At 45.0% G+C, this 17,457-nt stretch overlaps 1 long non-coding RNA gene across 1 annotated transcript; it reads left to right on the top strand.

The window, feature by feature from the left end:
• The first annotated feature begins 14,654 nt into the window (after nt 1-14,654).
• Nucleotides 14,655-17,071, top strand: LOC120105325. Its single transcript, XR_005507699.1, has 5 exons — nt 14,655-15,010; nt 15,125-15,192; nt 15,273-15,850; nt 15,926-16,546; nt 16,637-17,071. It is a non-coding gene; the product is annotated as an uncharacterized LOC120105325 (long non-coding RNA).
• Nucleotides 17,072-17,457: the final 386 nt, after the last annotated feature.

The following is a 17,457-nucleotide window of genomic DNA, read 5'->3' as shown; positions in this document are numbered from 1 at the left end:
AGACCGCGCGCGGGCGTCGGCTGGCTAGGTGTCGCCCTTTGCTTTCTTGTAGAGATGGGCACTGGGCCGGGCCGCCCATGGCCCGGCACGGCCCGCTTGCTACAGTAACGGGCCGTGCCTAGCACGGCCCATTAAAGGGGGCCGGGCTGGGTTACCACTTTTTGGCCCGCGGACCGAGCCCGGCACGGCCCATAAGGGCCAGGGCTGGCACGGCCCGCGGGCCAGCCCGGCACGGCCCATAAGGGCCTGGGCCCGGCACGGCCCGCGAACCAGCCCAGAACGGCCCATAAGGGCCTGAACCGGGCCGGGCCAGGCACGGCCCGTCCCCCTTAAAATAAATGAAAATAATTTTTTTTAATAAATTAATAAATATTGAAAACTAAGGATTTATTAATATAAAGCCACCTTAATGGTGGGGGGTTTGGCATAGACCCCTACCAGTTTATTAATTTAAATCAAAATGGTACATGAAGGGAGGTTTGGACCTTGGTCTGACCTCCAGAATACAATAAGAAAGGAGAAAAATAGAGATGACTCACTTTAACAATTAAAAAAATAAAAATGTACAATTATAAAAAATTAAGAAATCTTACTAATCATCAGTGATTCAGTATTCACTATTCAGTAGTGTTTGTATCATCATCATCAGAGGATGTTGTATTATGTCCACCTTTATCTTGAAGTCTCGCCTCAGCATCCAACCAAGCTTTGAAGCAGAGAAGCATCTCAACCATTTCGCCAGTCATCCTACTTCTCTTTTCTTCAAGAACACGCCGACCTGCACTAAAAGCGGATTCCGATGCTACTGTGGACATCGGCATAGCTAAAATATCGCGTGCAATTGCAGACATAACAGGATATTGATTTTTAACACTCTTCCACCAAGATAATACATCTAGACTCTCTATTTGATTTTCATCATATGCAGACTGAAGATCATTTCGTAAATAAAATTCTAGTTCACTACTTAAAGATGAAGAAGTTGAAGATGAACTTGAAGCATGTGTGTGTTTTCTCTGTGCAATGAATGAAAAAATAGATGACGAACGAGAACTACTAGAAGAAGAAATAGAGCTTTGTACGGAGAATCTAGATCCACGAATTTTTTCATCATATATAGCATAAATATCATAAAGAAGTTGTTTTACCTCAATTTTAGCAGGCTCAGGATCTTGAATCATATTTTCACAGTATGCATCAAGTAAAATTAGCACGCCATTCAATTTAACTCTTGGATCAAATACAGCAGCTAAGTTATGCATAGGACATATCTTGTTCCAATACTCATTCCATTTAGATTCCATTTGTTCAATATTAGGCATTAAAACATCATCATATCTATGTTCTGCAAATTTTTGACTAATTATATATGCTTGTTGTAAAAATGAACATGAAGTTGGATAATAAATACCAGAAAGAACATTAGTAGCATTATAAAAACTAAGCAAAAAATCTTCCAAAATTTTTTCTTTATTCCAATCAGTTTCAGTCAATGTAAAGCCTAATCCACGATCATTAATATATGCACTTAATAAGTTTTTATATGGGTATGCATCGTGTATCATGCTATATGTTGAGTTCCAACGAGTAATTACATCAAGTTTAAATTTTTTAAAACTTTTACCATGATTTATACATAGTTCCTTAACTTCTTGAAGTCTTGATCTTGAAGCATGAATAAAAGAAACTGCATTTCTAATTTTTGAAATCACATCTTGAATCATGCCCATGCCAGCTTGAACAGAAAGATTTAAGATATGACATGCACATCTAATATGCAATAAATTTCCATTTAACATGGGATGCAATGAGTCCTTTAATAATGTAACAGCAGAATTATTATTAGATGCATTATCAAAAGTAATAGACATAATTTTATCATTAATATTATATGAACATGCAGTTTGATAAATGGCATTTGAAATTTGTTGCCCAGAATGTGGAAAATCAAAAGCACGAAAAGCAAGAATACGTTTATTTAATTGCCAATCATTATCAATATAATGAGCAGTAATGGCAATAAAACAATTACTACCTACAGATGCTGACCAAATATCAGAAGTTAATGAAATTTTTACATTTAAAGTAGAGAGTGTTTCAATTAAAGTTTGTCTCATTGCTAAAAAGTTAGTCATAGCTACTCTTCTAAATGTACGCCTACTAGTTCTTTTGTAAGCAGGTTGTAGGTTTAATTGAACATATTCTTCAAAATTAAAAGATTCACATAAACTAAAAGGTAATTCATCCTTAACTATCCATTTTACAAGTGCTTTTCTTTGATTTTCATGATTATATGCAAAATTACCTACAAATGATCCCCCTTGTATATTAAGGGTACTTTGAGCATGAGAATCATGCATCCTATGACTCTTTTGATGTCTTTTTAAATGGCCTGTTCCCCCACTACTACTACAACTATAAAGTTTGGCACATTTTTTATATTTTGCTTTCCAGACTCCATCAACCATAATTTTATCAAATTCATTCCATACAGCATTAGTCCTCTTACGAGAAGAGGTTTGATCTTCACTCGGTTCACTAGTTCTAGAGGAACAAGGAACATGGGGTTGGGGATTAGTTTCTTCTCCCTCAGAAACAGGAGGAATGCCAAAATGACTTTCCTCAAAAGATGATATATCTAAATTGATGAATGTAAAAAATAAAAACTAACCACAAGGAGGAATTGAGTAGAGGGTCAGAGGGCAGAGGTAGAGCCGAGATTCTGAGCTTCCTCTTGTTCTCTCAACAGGAGTGACCTTCTCTTCTCAACAGGAACCTCCTCTTGTGTAGCGCTTGAACACTTGCTAAATGTAAACTAAAAATTAAATTGCTAGAAGAGCACTTTAGAAGAGAGAAATAGTAGTAGTAGAGAAGGAGAGAATAGTTGGTTTGGTGTGGTGAGAATAAGGGAGGAAAGGGGTATTTATAGGACTCCAAAATTTTTTTCCCCAAAATATCCCTCAAATTAGCCGTTTTTGGACTGTTGGGAGGGGTATTTTGGGAAAAAACCAAAAAATAGCCGTTGGAAACGGCTATTTTCTTCCCCCTGCCAGACGGGCCGTGCCAGGCACGGCCCGTAACGGGTCCAAACGGGCCGTGCCAGGCACGGCCCGTAACGGGTAGAATTTTTCTGCCAGACGGGCTGTGCCAGGCACGGCCCGTTTGGACCCATTACGGGCCATGCCTGGCACGGCCCGTCTGGCAGCCCGTGATGGGCCGTGCCGGGCCCGGCCCGCCAATCCACGGGCCTAGGGCCGGGCCGGGCTTGGGTTTTTGGCTGAGCAGGCCATGCCAGGCACGGCCCGCTAACGAAGCGGGCCGGGCCAGGCACGGCCCGTTTAGTCCGTGGCCCGGTGGGCCTGGGCCGGGCCGGCCCGATGCCCATGACTACTTTCTTGTCTGGTTCGGACTGGGCGCTGATGTCCTAGGCGCCTGGGCGCTTTCTTTGGGCGCGCCTGGTCGGGCGGGCTGCGTACCTGGTCACGAACCTCGCACGTGTGCCCACTTGTCGCGCGCTTGCTCCATGTGCGCGTGCCTGCCACGCGCTGGCCTGGGCCTATGGCGCCAAGGCCGCGCGCGGGGGGCCGCTTGCCGCGCGTTCCTTCCTTGTGCGCACGCGCTGGCCGAGGCCTGAGGCGCCCTAGCCGCGTGCCTTCTCCAAGTGCGCATGCGTGGTCTGCTGGCCGCGCACCTGGTCCTTGTACTCGCGCTCGGTCTGCCGGTCACACGCCTGCTCCATGCATGTGCGCGCGGGCTGGTGGCTGTGCGCTTGCTGCCTTTATGTGTGTGCGATCTGCCTGCCGCTTGCCTGCTCTTTTCTTGAGCGCGCGCCGGCCAAGGCCTGAATGGCCAAGGCTGCACGCGCTGTGCGGTGACCTGTGGTGTCCGAATGGATCGAGCGCCCATTGCATTGGGCATGGCCGTGCCAAACCCCTGCATGCAGCCTTTGGCCGGACGCGCAGAGCTGGCGCGTGCCGAGCCCAATGCCAATGGATCCGAATGATTTGCGCCAAGCCTATTATGAGGTTCGGCTTGGCTTGGCAATAAAGAGAAATGGCTAACCTCGATAGATATCAAATGGGCAGTTGGCGAGGTTGGTTGAGCACTTGGCAAGGTTGGGCTTGGCTTGGCCTCCGCCTCGGCTCCTTGTTGTTGCTTGTCTTCCATGGTTTGGCCGCCATCAAGGGAGGAATTTGAGGGAACCTCACCAACAGGTTGCAGTGCACCCATCTTGCAGCATATCATTTATTTCGATTTTCTAAATTTCTTCTATGCTGGACTAGCTACGATGCTTTTCAATTTAGTTTCCGACGCTACGATTGTTTTGAGCTCAACTTTCGATATGAAAGGAACCCTTGCGGGCTGCATGCATGATTTTAAAAATTTTCTAAAAGTCAGCAAAAGCAATTAAAAATTAAACTCTTTAATTTTCATGCATGCATGAGATCTGATCTCTACCATAAAAATAAATACCAAGATTTAAATGTTTATGTAAAGCATGAAACTATGATTATATGTCCAACATATAATCCTGAAATTTCAGCAATCCTGAAATTTCAGCAACCATGTTTCAAATCTAATCTTAATTTCTAATGAGATTAAATCTCATACCTGATTCGTTGGAGGTCTTCGATGACTCTTTGATCACGCTCTATAGCCGTACAAGCGTCCGGCCTCTATGGATTGTATACGCGAAGCTCCAAGAAGATCGTCGACTGCGGGAATGCTAGCTCGTGTAGAGGTGCTGCAATGGCTGAATCTTTTTCTTTCGAAGCACTCAACTTTTGATTTTTCTTCGAGAAGATGAAGGATGGAGATGAAGGAGAGGAAGGAGAAGAGGAGGACGGCCCAATCTCAGAATTTTCAGAACCCTTTTGAAAACCCAAGAAGCATATTATGAACTCTAGGCATGGAGGTTCTTTTATAGCCTTGGACCCCCCCACGCCACACCTCTATTTTTGCCAACTTATTTGGCTGATAAAATTTCCAAAAATTCTGAAAAATACGGCACCTAAGAGGAGAATAATCCCTCTTAATTTCGTGGAACACTCATTCTCTAAGAAGGATTACCAAGCGGATAAGGATGAGGTGTCAATCTTCTCCAAGAGATTTTTCTTATCCAAGCTAGACTCCTAAAATTTTGGAATTCTTCTTCTTATCTAATTCTGAATTTTTGGACTCATAATCCTTATCAAATAAGGACTTCTAATTGACTTGGGTCAAGCCCAATCCAATTGGGTCAAGTCCCATCAATTGGGTCGAGCTCAATCTACTTGGGTCGAACCCAATCCAATTAGGTCAAACCTTGATGTAGCACAAATTGAATCCTATTCAATTTGGCTCAACCTAAGCCCAATCATTCAATCAAATTGAGTTCATTAGCAATCTAATTGCTAATTAATCCTTCAATAATTCAATAATTATTTTATTGCAATCTTTGCTTAGGGTAATTTGTCAATCGAATTGACCGATGTACCCCTGGACGGTTCTTAATCGTCTGTTAGCCATTTGATCAACCTGGAAACTTCTATGCGTGTGACCCCATAGGTTCGAACCTAAGCCGGTAGCACAAGAACAACTTTCTGTACTAATCGAAATGATCATCTAGCAATGGTACCTGACGTTCGGATAGGCCGAATGATTGTAAAGCAACATTAAAGAACTCTTGGACTATGGTTATCGTATAATTCATTCCTATGACTCCAAATGCCTAGGATGACTTCAGAATTCATTATCAACTCTTTAATCAGTTCATCCAATATGTGTTTCAACTTTACAAATCCTGTGACTCCTCACAAGGATTACCGTGGCCAAGGTTTTGCTAAATTGAACACAAGGGCTTTATCTCCTGTCACCAGGAGGGGTCAATTCCATCTTGACTCACATACCAACTTCGCAAGTACTTGACTGCACCCAGTAACCTTCTATCACTGAATTAGAAACTCAGATAGTCCGGTACCAAAGTACAGTGAGTTGCTTTCTAGTCACTGTTGTGATCTCAGATCGGAGGGACACATATACACATATCTACTCGGAATATCTCTTGACAGCAGAGCGTTCCGAAACTGCTCACGTTTAGTAAAATGTACTCTTACACTTTATCTGTGTGGCATATCAGTGTCTCTATACTCCTTAGTTAAGAGGACAATCAACAATATGGCACACAACAACCTCTTCTTGATAATGCTATTGTCCTAGTAATAACACATTGTTTGGTCGTGACTAGATTTAAGGACTCATAGACAAATCCTCCTTTATCTTTTAAAAGAGTCCTAAGGACTTCATCACATTACAAGAGTTCAAGAAGATGTACAAAATATATGCGATGAATAATGCCAAATAACCTTTTATTAATTCATTAATTCATATACAATTCAATCATCAACAGGCTGACGATTGACTTTTAGGACACAATTCCTAACAAATTTGTAGGTGGCAGATGCTTTAGAAGTATTATAGCCCTAATAAGACTGAACCTCCAGAAAAGCTTGGCTAGTCATGTACATTCGATCAGTTCCGATACACATTTTGTTGTCTGCATCTATTTGAGTCTCCTTGGCCAAACACTAGTTGTGTGGTAGCTTTGTAATTTCATAGAAAAGATATATATATATATATATATATATATATATATATATATATATATATATATATATATATATATATATATATATATTGCTACAACAGGTAGCTCGTATACTTCTAATATCCATATATTTTTAGTATAAATATATTAAAAAAAATTAAAATACAGCAAATCTCAGAGTGCTCTAGGAAATTCTCTCTTTTCAACCCACAGGCCTCCCCCTTGAGTGGTCGGTTACACGAGGTCATTCAATCTGCAGCCTCATTAGCCATGTGTAAACACATGCTTGGCCTGGAAAACAACATCTTCACTTACCATAGTTCGAATATCCCAAAGCAAAGGGTGGCACCTATCTACACCATTGGTGCTCTCTGGATCCAGCTAATCACCATGGCCAAGTCATCTGCGAGCAAAATCGTGCGGGCCTGCAAAACGTGTCACACTTGACATAGCCCACCCAAGCCACCCTTAGCTCCGCCTCCGAAATAGAGATGTCAAAAATCTAGCACCCACCGGCAACCACCATCCTAGAGTCCGAGTCTTTGATGGCGAAGCCTGCACCACCATTTCTGCCACCGTCTAGCATGTATCCATCAAATTTGACCTTGAGAAAACTCAGGGGTGAGGGCTCCCAGATGAAAAACATCGTCCATAGCACTACAAAAGCAGATGTAGAACCCTAGATGCCCCGAGCTATCAAGGCCTGTCCAATGGACCTGCATGGGTAATCTCCGCTCCACGATGAACCTAGGTGTAGGGTAGCTCTCTCCAAAAGTTCAGACATTCCACCCTGAGCTGCCCCACCTACCATTGTTGGTCCATAGCGAGTAGTCATCACCTGACTCCAAAAATATTACAGCTCAAGTACAAGTTTCGCTGCATGCCGAGCAATCAACGCCTCTCTCCTCATAAGCAGAGACTAGACACCCAATCCTCCCTTACGAATCGGCCGACAGAGCGCCTCCTACGCCGGCAAATGCACCTTATGACCACCGCCATGTGAGCCCTAGAGGAAGTTTCAGAGAAGCCGCTCAATCCTCATCAGCATAGTCTTTGGCATGATAGTGTTGGACATGAGATAAACTGACATGGAGCTCATGACCGACTTTACTAGTGTTAGCCTACCCATCATGGATAACGAGGCCGCTCTCCAACCCTCCAGCCACTTCTATACTGAGACACTCCGACACCTATAGTCTTCTTCCCGTAATGGGGACGCCCAAATAGTTCCACACCCCTCTTGCTCCCTCATGCCAAGGAGCCTTGTGATAATCGGCTTCATCCGCAGCTTTGTCTTTGAACTGAAGCAAATGGTAGACTTGTGAAGGTTTACCATCTACCCTAATGTCTCGCAGTAGTCCTCCAGGACATCTTTGAGGGCTAGCGTGTCCCTCGTCCTCATCCTGACAAGGACGAGACAGCCGTCTACAAATAAAAGATGGGAGATTGGTCGGGCACCGGGGGCTAGCACGTAGGCGTCCAACTTTCACTCCCAACAAGGAGCCCACAGGGCATTAGATATTACATCAACATATATGATGAACAAGTAAAGGGACAAGGGCAACCTTGGCGAAGCCTAATGGTGGAGTGGAAGAAAGGCGACAACATTCCATTGATCATGATGAAAAAGGATGGCCTCTACACATAGCCAAGCACCCAGACTATCCAAGTCTCGTGGAAGCCAAAGCTCTCCAACGCAAACCAGAGGAAGCCCCAACGGACTCTATCGTAGGCTCTCTTCATGTCCAGCTTCACTGCCATGTAGCTTCGTCGCTTCGAGGCACGCTGCATATCCCACATCATCTCTTAGGCAATCAGGACATTGTCGGTGATGCTCCAACTCCCCACGAATGCTCTTTGTTCTTGGCAGATGAGACCGGACATCAAGGGCTTCATCCTGCTCACCATAATTTTCGCCACTACCTTGTAGAGAGTAGTGCAAAGACTGGTGGGCCTGAAGTGATCGGGCTCTGCCATGTCCTGAAGCTTCAGGATGAGGGTGACATAGGTCGTTTTCCAATCATCAGCCATTGACGTAGTGCTAAAAAACAACTGGACAACCTCCACTACTGCCCTCCGAATGATGCACCAGTACTTCCTAAAGAAGAAGAGGAAAAAACCATCCGGCTCCGGGGCTTTATCCTCCACCAGAGCCCAAACAGCCCTCGCACCTCACTTTCTGATACCGCTTGGATCAGGTCTACATTCTCTGTTGTCCCAACTTCGACATCCGACAATGGAAACTGAGCGGCCACCTCTGAGTTACTGTCCTTCGTCCACCTGGATATGAAGAAGTCATTTAGAGCTTGTCTGACTCTACTCTCCTCCTCCACTCTCTACCCAGCCCTATCTTCCATCAGATCATGTTCCTTTGCCTCTTGATAATGGTCGATCGGTGAAAGAATCGAGTATTCTTGTCACTTTTTCTGATCCACCGGACTCTGGACTTCTGTCTCTAAAAGACTTAGCCGATAGCCTCCGATAGCTCACCGCTGCTATCCTCCCTCCCCTCAAGGTCAGCAATGGATGCCTCCACCTCTTCCAACCATTTGAAGATGTCGCCCACCACCTCAGGGTTCCATCTGTGCAGCCTTTGCTTAGTGAACTCCAACTTGTGAGAGACCCTCTACATGGCATCCCCTCGCACCAGGGTTCCCTAGGCCTCTCGAACAATATCCAGGACTGGGGGTACGAAAATCATACCTTCTTAAAGCGGAAAGGGCTACTATGCTTGCAGTTGGAAGCAATAGTGATTGAGAAAGGACAATGATTATAAACTATGCAAGGCAGATGGCGAACCTGATAGACATGGAATCATTGGATTTAACATGCAAGTGCAACGGCCCTGTCGATCCTCTTCCACACCCCAGCATGGCCTGAGCGGTTGTTGTACCAGATGAACCTCAACCTAGAGAACCCGAGATCCACCAACCCATTCATTGTCAAAAAGTCTCGAAACTCCTTTCTCTTTGCCTTATCAGTGTAGACCCTGTCACCTCTCTGCTCACTAAGTTCTTGGATGTAGTTGAAATCGCCAGCGACCATAATCGAGATCCCCTGAGAAACAAGGTTGGTGACCTCACCCAGGAGGGCTCTCCTCATCCTACAGTCAATACTAGCATATACACCAGACAAAATGTAAGGAGCCTCATTTGGTTCCAAAATTACCATTACAACTTGCTGGGGGCAGTTGTGGAACATGCTCACAATGGCGACACCCCGCTTCCATAGAACCATGATACTCCCGACATGCCCTGAAACTCCACAGCAAAGGACTCCTAAGCAGCCAAAAGGCGACACTCAGCTTGGCAGAGGTCATCTCCAGAAAGTCGCATCTCCCACAAGAAGCAAATGTTTGGGCTGTTCACCAGGACTAGTCCTCTAAACAAGGTGTTGGAGGGCTTGGCCTCTCCCCAGCAGTTCCAAATTAGGATTTTCATTTCGCACCGCGGTGCAAGTTTGGCCCCTGCTCCTCACCTCACGGGGCCCCAACAACCTTCACCCCTACATGGGTCGGCCCAACACTAGCCCCTTCTCCCTCAATAGATCTGGAAGCTCCCTCCAACAATGTTGTTCTCACCTTCCTCACCGTCGATTGGTGGTCCAAGGAGCCCGCAACAGCGCCGGAGTTTGGTTGGCTGGCCGCCATCGGCTTCCTTCCCGGCCACCTCCCCACCCGGCCCGGAACTCAGGGGCCTCGCATCCAACCCACCCGGGGCGCCACCTCCTGGCATCATAGTGCCTGAAACAGCCTCGGGAGGCCTCACCGCCGACGCCCCCGGCGGAGTTGTAGAGGAGCCGAGGATCGCCTGGGCCGAGGTTGCCCTCACCGAGGAGGATGCCGAAGTTGAGGCTAATGCAGGGGCAGCCCCCTGCTATCGCACTCCCGAGCATCGGTCGGGCCCGGCCTGTCGCTCGGGCACGCCCGACTCGTCTGCACAGGTGGCCTAACCCGCACTTTCGGGCTGGTCCACATCTGCCTGGCCCAATCCCGACTCAGTTGAACTGGTCGTTGGGCTCCTGGGCCATTTGTTGGACAAGCCCAAGCCTGTGTCCACCATTAACACTTTTAGGCTGGCCTGCACCTCGGCTGGCCTAACGCCACTCGCGTCGTATGTCGAGTCAACCAGGTCGATGAACAGGACGAAACTCGACCCGACTCGGCGATAGCCCTAAGTCACTCCCGACCTTGAGCCCGAGTCGCCTCCCTTGCTGGCCAGGCGATCCTTTGAGGGGAGCGTCGTCATGCTACTTTTACCGGTTTTTGCCAACCGTTCATGTTTGGTGGCGAGCCAGGGGAGCTCGGGTGGTTAGGCAGGGACTGCGAGCCAGGACGACTCGAGCGTTGACTCGGTTGTCTTCCTCGACCATAGTGGCCCCTTCGTTGCTCCCGGCAGCCGGACTCTCGTAGCCGCCAGCTACGAGCCAAAGATCGGCCGCCGGATCTCCTCGCCAGAGCTCGAGTCTGGCTTCCTGTGGTCTCCGCCAGGTGCAGGGGACCATGTCTGCTCCTGCTCCTCCTCCAACATTGGTGCCGGAAACCTACAAATTGCCTCGGCTTGCCCAATCCACTTGCAGTCATAGCAGAAGTCGGGCACATGCTCGTAAACGAAGCCCATAACACCATTGCCTTCTTTTTTATTTGAATGCCCTGAAACAATTGTGTGGTGGCGTCGATGGCCACCTTGACTCTGACGAAGCCCATAACCTTCTGTTATATTGTTATCCCGTCGACAGCAAGTGGCCGGCCTGCCACTGCCGCGAGGTAGTCGGGAGCTGAGGTAGCCAAATCCAGACCATCGTCATCTTCATGGCATCTAGACCCGGCACAAAATCAAGAGCCCACGGCTTCATGGCCAGTAGCTAGCCTACCACCACCCATGGCCAGTAGCTGCTCGAGGACTGCCGTGAAGTGACGCCAGAGGTTCTCCACCTCCAAGATCGAGTGTGTGGCTCCCACCAGCAGCAGCACCACCCACCACCTTAGCTTTGTTCTTCTCTGCTATCGCTGATTGCACACGGATTTGAAAGTGGTCACCGCTGTTGCACTAGGAATAGGTTTTAACCATCCAGACTCTAGAAACGATGTTCTTAGAAGCAATGACGGGGAGCTTGAAAATATTCGTCTGATGGTCTGACAGCCGGATTAGAATGAAGCCTGACATGGTGGCCCAAATCCTCACCTATTAGTGGTTCCGTGAACCCTTCCAAGATAATTTAACTGGAAGAGCTGGACATATAAACATCCTGGTGATCCAAACTCATTTTGGCATGTCCCATTATAATTGTCCACTTCGTACAATAGTTCAGAAATCGCCCTGGTTTGAGTGCGCTGCAGCATGGAGTTTGTCGAAGCCCCAAAGTCTGTACAAAGTGACAACAGTGATCAAAATTCGCGGCAGATCGAATTCATGCTTGTTCAAACAGCTGATTCGCACTTCCGTGTGCACCGCAGGCTCAAAGTCTGCCATGCATCATTTACTCACAAGATCTTCTCGGGGAAATAAGAAATTGTTGCTGCCGACTCTACGTGACCTGTTCTGTTTGAATGCACCATTCCGGCTACATGCCGATCGCACAAAGGCACCAAGGATGCGTTTGGTGTTGCTTAAAAAAAATACTTTCATGACTTTGAAAGCAAAAGGACACTTCCTAACAAAAATAAACGTTTGATAACATCACTGAGATAGTGCAAGAAAAAAAAAATCAACAAAACAAATGCCTTACTTCTAACCAAATGATTCCGAATTCGAAACGTACAGGCGTCGATTAAATTGTGAAGACCGAATGCTCTCTACTTGGACACGGAGTTTGAAAGGACGTATTAGGCTACTGGTAGCCTCGATAGTACCGGATGTGACGTACTCATATAGAGAATTCATGCCAGAGCTCAGAGGGATAACCGAGCCGGACCTACATATGGAGATAGTATAAGTAAAATTGGCTGGAATGCAAGCACGCACAACTTCAAAAATCAAAACCAAACTGCTCCAGCTGGTGATCCGAAGAGAAAGCTACCGAAGTGATAATATGAGTTCGATCAAGGAGCACTGCATTTGACCGCCATTGCAGGCAGGATAAATAATTTACAAATGCCTGAGCAACTTTGGAGTACCAGAATTCTACATTAACAGATACAGAGGGATGTCTTCTACTGAACTACAACACCCAAGACCCCATATATTATTGGGGAAGTTGCTTCGCGGTCCAAAGTTAGACCCCTGTATAACGAATAGTCCCTGTTGACTGTGCTTTTAATAAGCGGTCCATTGACATATGAAATCTCATAAGGAGACCAAAATACCCCTGACCTGTTTCCTCTTCCGTCGTTCCTCGTATGCTATGTGTTCATTTGAACGAGCCCTATTCAAAGTTTACCAATTCCAGCCCTCGTTCGTCCCCAATCTTCGTATCCTAATCCTCTCTTCCGACGGAAAGAATTCCATAAAAATCTCGTCCGATTCCGCTTGATTTTTACGCCCCGGTTTCGAACCCTAGAACTGCAAACCACTTCCCAATGGTACTCGATCTTCCTCTTTTCCCCTGTTAAGCCGTTCCCCTTTTGGAAAAGTAGAACCCTTCCGACCCGATTCTGAGGAGCAAGGAGATATTTTCTATCCCGCCTCGGAGTCGACCTTCGAACCGACTTCGCCCTGTTCGTTTGTAGCGGAAGCTTAGGTGGACATTGGTTTTGCGGGATTAATGGACAGAGAGGTTGTGATAGCACATTTGAGAAATTTGTTGTGAAAAATTTTTTCTATTCCGTCCTAATTGTGTTATTTGTTTTAGTTTTTAGGATGATTTATTTTTCGTTGATATTATTAAAAATATAATTTGTAACTATATTTGTGATGCAGAAATCTAAGATGGCCCCAAAGCAGAGTATCGGCAAAAAATCCTTTGTTGGCCCGAGTACTATGGTTAATGGAAGATATTATTTCACCCACTTTGTAAATTTTATGGTCACCCTAATTCCATTCATGTCTGATGAACAGAAGGAAAGAATACGTGGCACTCCATTTGGGCACATGCTAGGTCTACCGTATATAAAACAGAGTAGGCATGTCTTGGACACATTGCTCTCCCTTTGGGATAATGTTGAGGAGGGTTTTTGGTTTGGTAGGGTTATAGTGCCTTTTGTAGGGACTGATTTCGCACTAATCCTTGGTTTGAGTGCGACGGGTGATGAGGTGCAACTGCATAGGAAGGGGAGGGTTACGTGTGACCTCATCATCCAGTTTTTTGATGGTGACCACCAAAAAGCCAGTAGAGATGCAATTAAAAGTAGATTACAAGTCCTTGTCGGTAAGAGCAGTCGATAAGATGTGGAGGATTTTACAAAATTAGGGGTTCTTTATCTTTTTGGGACTATCCTCTTTCCAACCGTACGCTACTATGTCCCTAAGACATTATGTTCATATGTCGATGATTTAGACTGCTTAGGTTCGTATAGTTGGGGTCTTGCTGTTTTCTCTTTTCTTCGGCAGCAAATACCTAGTCTAGTCGATAGTGTGAAGACTAGAAACGTCACAGGCCAAGGGGTTGGTAGATACATGGATGGCTGCACGGTCGCCTTGGTGGTAAGCATCATAAGATGTTTTTTTTAAATTTCATTGTTACGATATATATATTTAGATGTAATTTGATGTTTACAATGCATTTTTGGCAGGTATGGGCTGTTGAGCATGCTAACAGCATTGTTGGAAGGCACCGGCCACCGTTCATGTATCCACGTCTCGTACGCTAGAACAACACCCCATTTTTCCGCAGGGTGGACGTGATTGCGGATGTTATGAAAAATTTAAAACGATTTGAGGTTTGAATGTTGAATTCTTACATTGGAAATATTTTAACTTGTACGTTAATTTAACTGTTCGAATGCTTTAGGTTATTGAGAAGTTAGAACCAAGAGAGGAGGAGTTGCACCTTCTCTCGCGAGGAAGGCCACAATTACTACGGCCTGATGAGAGGCGTACGGAGACAGAACATCAACAATCCGTGCATGTCGGAACTCAGGTATTAGCAGCTTACTGTGACATAGCATTTACAAACACAAATAAATGCACTTTTGAATTGGCATGCACTTTTCACTTGTCGGCACATAGTTCAAGTCTGCACACATGGATGTATGCCTACAGTTTGTTCAATTCATACACCACATTCATTATTGTGTTGTTTTAGATTCCGTCATCCAGCCAAAGTGATCGACATCCACTGCGAGAAATTCACACACGTATCACAGTGCTTGAGACGTGTTTGCTACAACATGGCTTTAGTTTACCAGACCCTCATCCTATTGGGGATGTCGAGAATACCCGCATAGAACAGCTCGATAAGAGGGTGTCGACAATAGAGAAGGTCCTACGAGATAAGGGCCTTCTGGTTGATGACAAACCTGGTGAGCATGCTACAGTTCCTCCTGAGGTAAGCATGCTTCCTCTGTATAAGGTCTGACAAGTTAACTACCAGTTTTAGTATGAATCGACTTGCTTGATTTAAATAACCTCTTCCTTGGTTACGTGAATGAGCATACTACAGTTGATCCACCTATTCACGACGATGCTCTTCAGAAAGATCATATGCAGCATAGTGCTGATTCGGTGGAGGTATGTAATTTTTTGGTACGTAGTGTTCGCAGTTTTTAGAATGGTAGTATAAATTGTCTTGAAATGCATTTTCTTATCAGGTTATTTCGTCCACTGATGCTGAAGCTACAAAGAAAGCTGGAGCTCAGAGCTCATATTTGTCCTCCTTATGCAAGCGCGTGAAGCTGGGAGCACGCGAGCGCAAGCCATCGGAGAAAGCGAAGGCCATATCACACCAGCCAAAGACTTATAAAAGGGGTAAAAAAAGGGTCAAAGTTGCCCAAATAGGTGAGGTTTGTACGGGAATTACTATTGTTTCCGAGGATTCGCCCGCTCGGTCAACCAACATATTCGACCCACCGACAAGTTCATTAATGAAGCTCCAAAAATCTGCTCCAACATGGGAGGAAACCTCTCCCCCGGGAGCGGTATAGAATTGTTGTCTCGTCCATATGTGTTTATTTATCCATATTGAATTTGCTAAGTCTATACAGTTAAGTTTCCTAACCAAAATATCTGTCGTCACCATTTATTGAACTTAGCATATAGTGTCGTCCACTAAAGTTAACGATGTTCAGAGAGTGGCACTGAAATGTAGCTTTCATGGGAAGGGGACAAGTATACTCCCTATTTGCTATGAAGAAGCTATTAAATTCTTCCTTGAAGAACATGAGTTTGGGTAAGTTAATTATATTAACTGACCGTTTTTCACAATTATCGCATTTAAAGTTGCTTAAACATTTGTATTATGTAGGGATATAATATGGGAGGACGAAGATCGTACCAAACCTGCATGCAGCCCTGATGCCTTAGTGCAGCTCCTGCATGACAAGGCACTACGGAGTGACGTATGCTCCTACAATGAACTACTACTGAAAATTATAATTTGGTACTGAGTGCGTACTTTTTTTATTGCGTACAGGTAATCAATGTGTACTTTCGCATTTTAGAGCTTCTGCCTCGTGCGTATAATGAGATTATTGACAATATGTATTTATATTTGCGCTGCGAGATCCAGGTTTTGAATTACTGCTCATGATGTCTCGTTCTTACATTTTTCCAATTGAAATTCAGCGTGCCAACGGGGCTGTAACAAATAAATTGTATGCAGGCTGCCGTGCTCCAGCATCTACCATTGGATTACCTCTCAATTACCACTGATGTTACCAAAAGAATCATAGAGTCATTGGTGCCCAGTATTCAAACATGGCTTCGGGAATTCAGATGTGCCGATCTTCAAAAGTGTAGATATCTCTTCATTCTGATGAATACGGGATGGCATTGGTATCTACTTTCTCTGGACTTGAAGGACCAGCGTTTCGAATGCTACAACTCCTTGTGAAGTTTCGACGTTGGGGTGGACGCTGTTAGATATGTTCGTATCACTTGTGAAATTTGATATTACTGAGAACCTTCTTTATTAGGCGTATGTTCTTAAAATTTTGCATTCTTCACATTATTGCAGGCATCTTTTGTGAGATCGTGGCTAAACGACTATGTCGGATTTCGTATCCCTGAATTAGCATATTCTGAAATTCGACAATGTGCACAACAACGAAATGATAGTGTTGACTGCGGGGCATACATGCTTATGTTTGCAGAGGGACTTACCCGAGGCAGCACGAGACCATTGCAGGAAGAATTGAAGGATCCATCTTTATACAGGAGCTGGGCTGCAGGGAGTATTCTATTACATTCCGGGAGCGTTGCCAGTGTTAGGTTTAGGTCAATGTACCCTGCGAAGACTTGTATAGAGAAATCGTAGACTATGTGTTGCATCACATGAATGCAAATTAGTTATAAAACTTGATTGTAAATGTGTTCTAAAGGATGTTTGTCCAACTGTAATTTTCTTGTTCTGTGTAATATAACATTTTCATAGATAATATCATTATTCCCTGCAAAGTCCTTATTTATTGGCAATTTTTCCAACTCCCGTCATGCTCATCGCTTAACCGAAAAGTCTACGGTGACTTATTAAACTAAGCCACTTAAACGTATTTTGAGGTTGTCACGTAATTCATATTGGAAATTTCTCGTAAATCAAATGCAATCTCAGACAACTTAAAAATCGATTTGTACAGTGCGAGTTTATCGTAACAATATCATCCCGCACTAAACTAACAATGATATGCATCAACATTTCTGGTTTCATAAAGCGTGTCGGAGTTTGAGAAACTGTCTTCGCCCAATACATTCATGTGATCGAATCCTAAATTCAGAGGTCGACACTTGTTCGCCACGAGTCGACTCTGGCACACCAGCCACTCTTAAGGGTCGACTCCC

The sequence above is a fragment of the Phoenix dactylifera genome, unplaced genomic scaffold (assembly GCF_009389715.1).
Source record: "Phoenix dactylifera cultivar Barhee BC4 unplaced genomic scaffold, palm_55x_up_171113_PBpolish2nd_filt_p 000257F, whole genome shotgun sequence".
In the NCBI taxonomy this organism is placed as follows: domain Eukaryota; kingdom Viridiplantae; phylum Streptophyta; class Magnoliopsida; order Arecales; family Arecaceae; genus Phoenix; species Phoenix dactylifera.
This window is presented reverse-complemented; position numbering and strand designations above follow the sequence as displayed.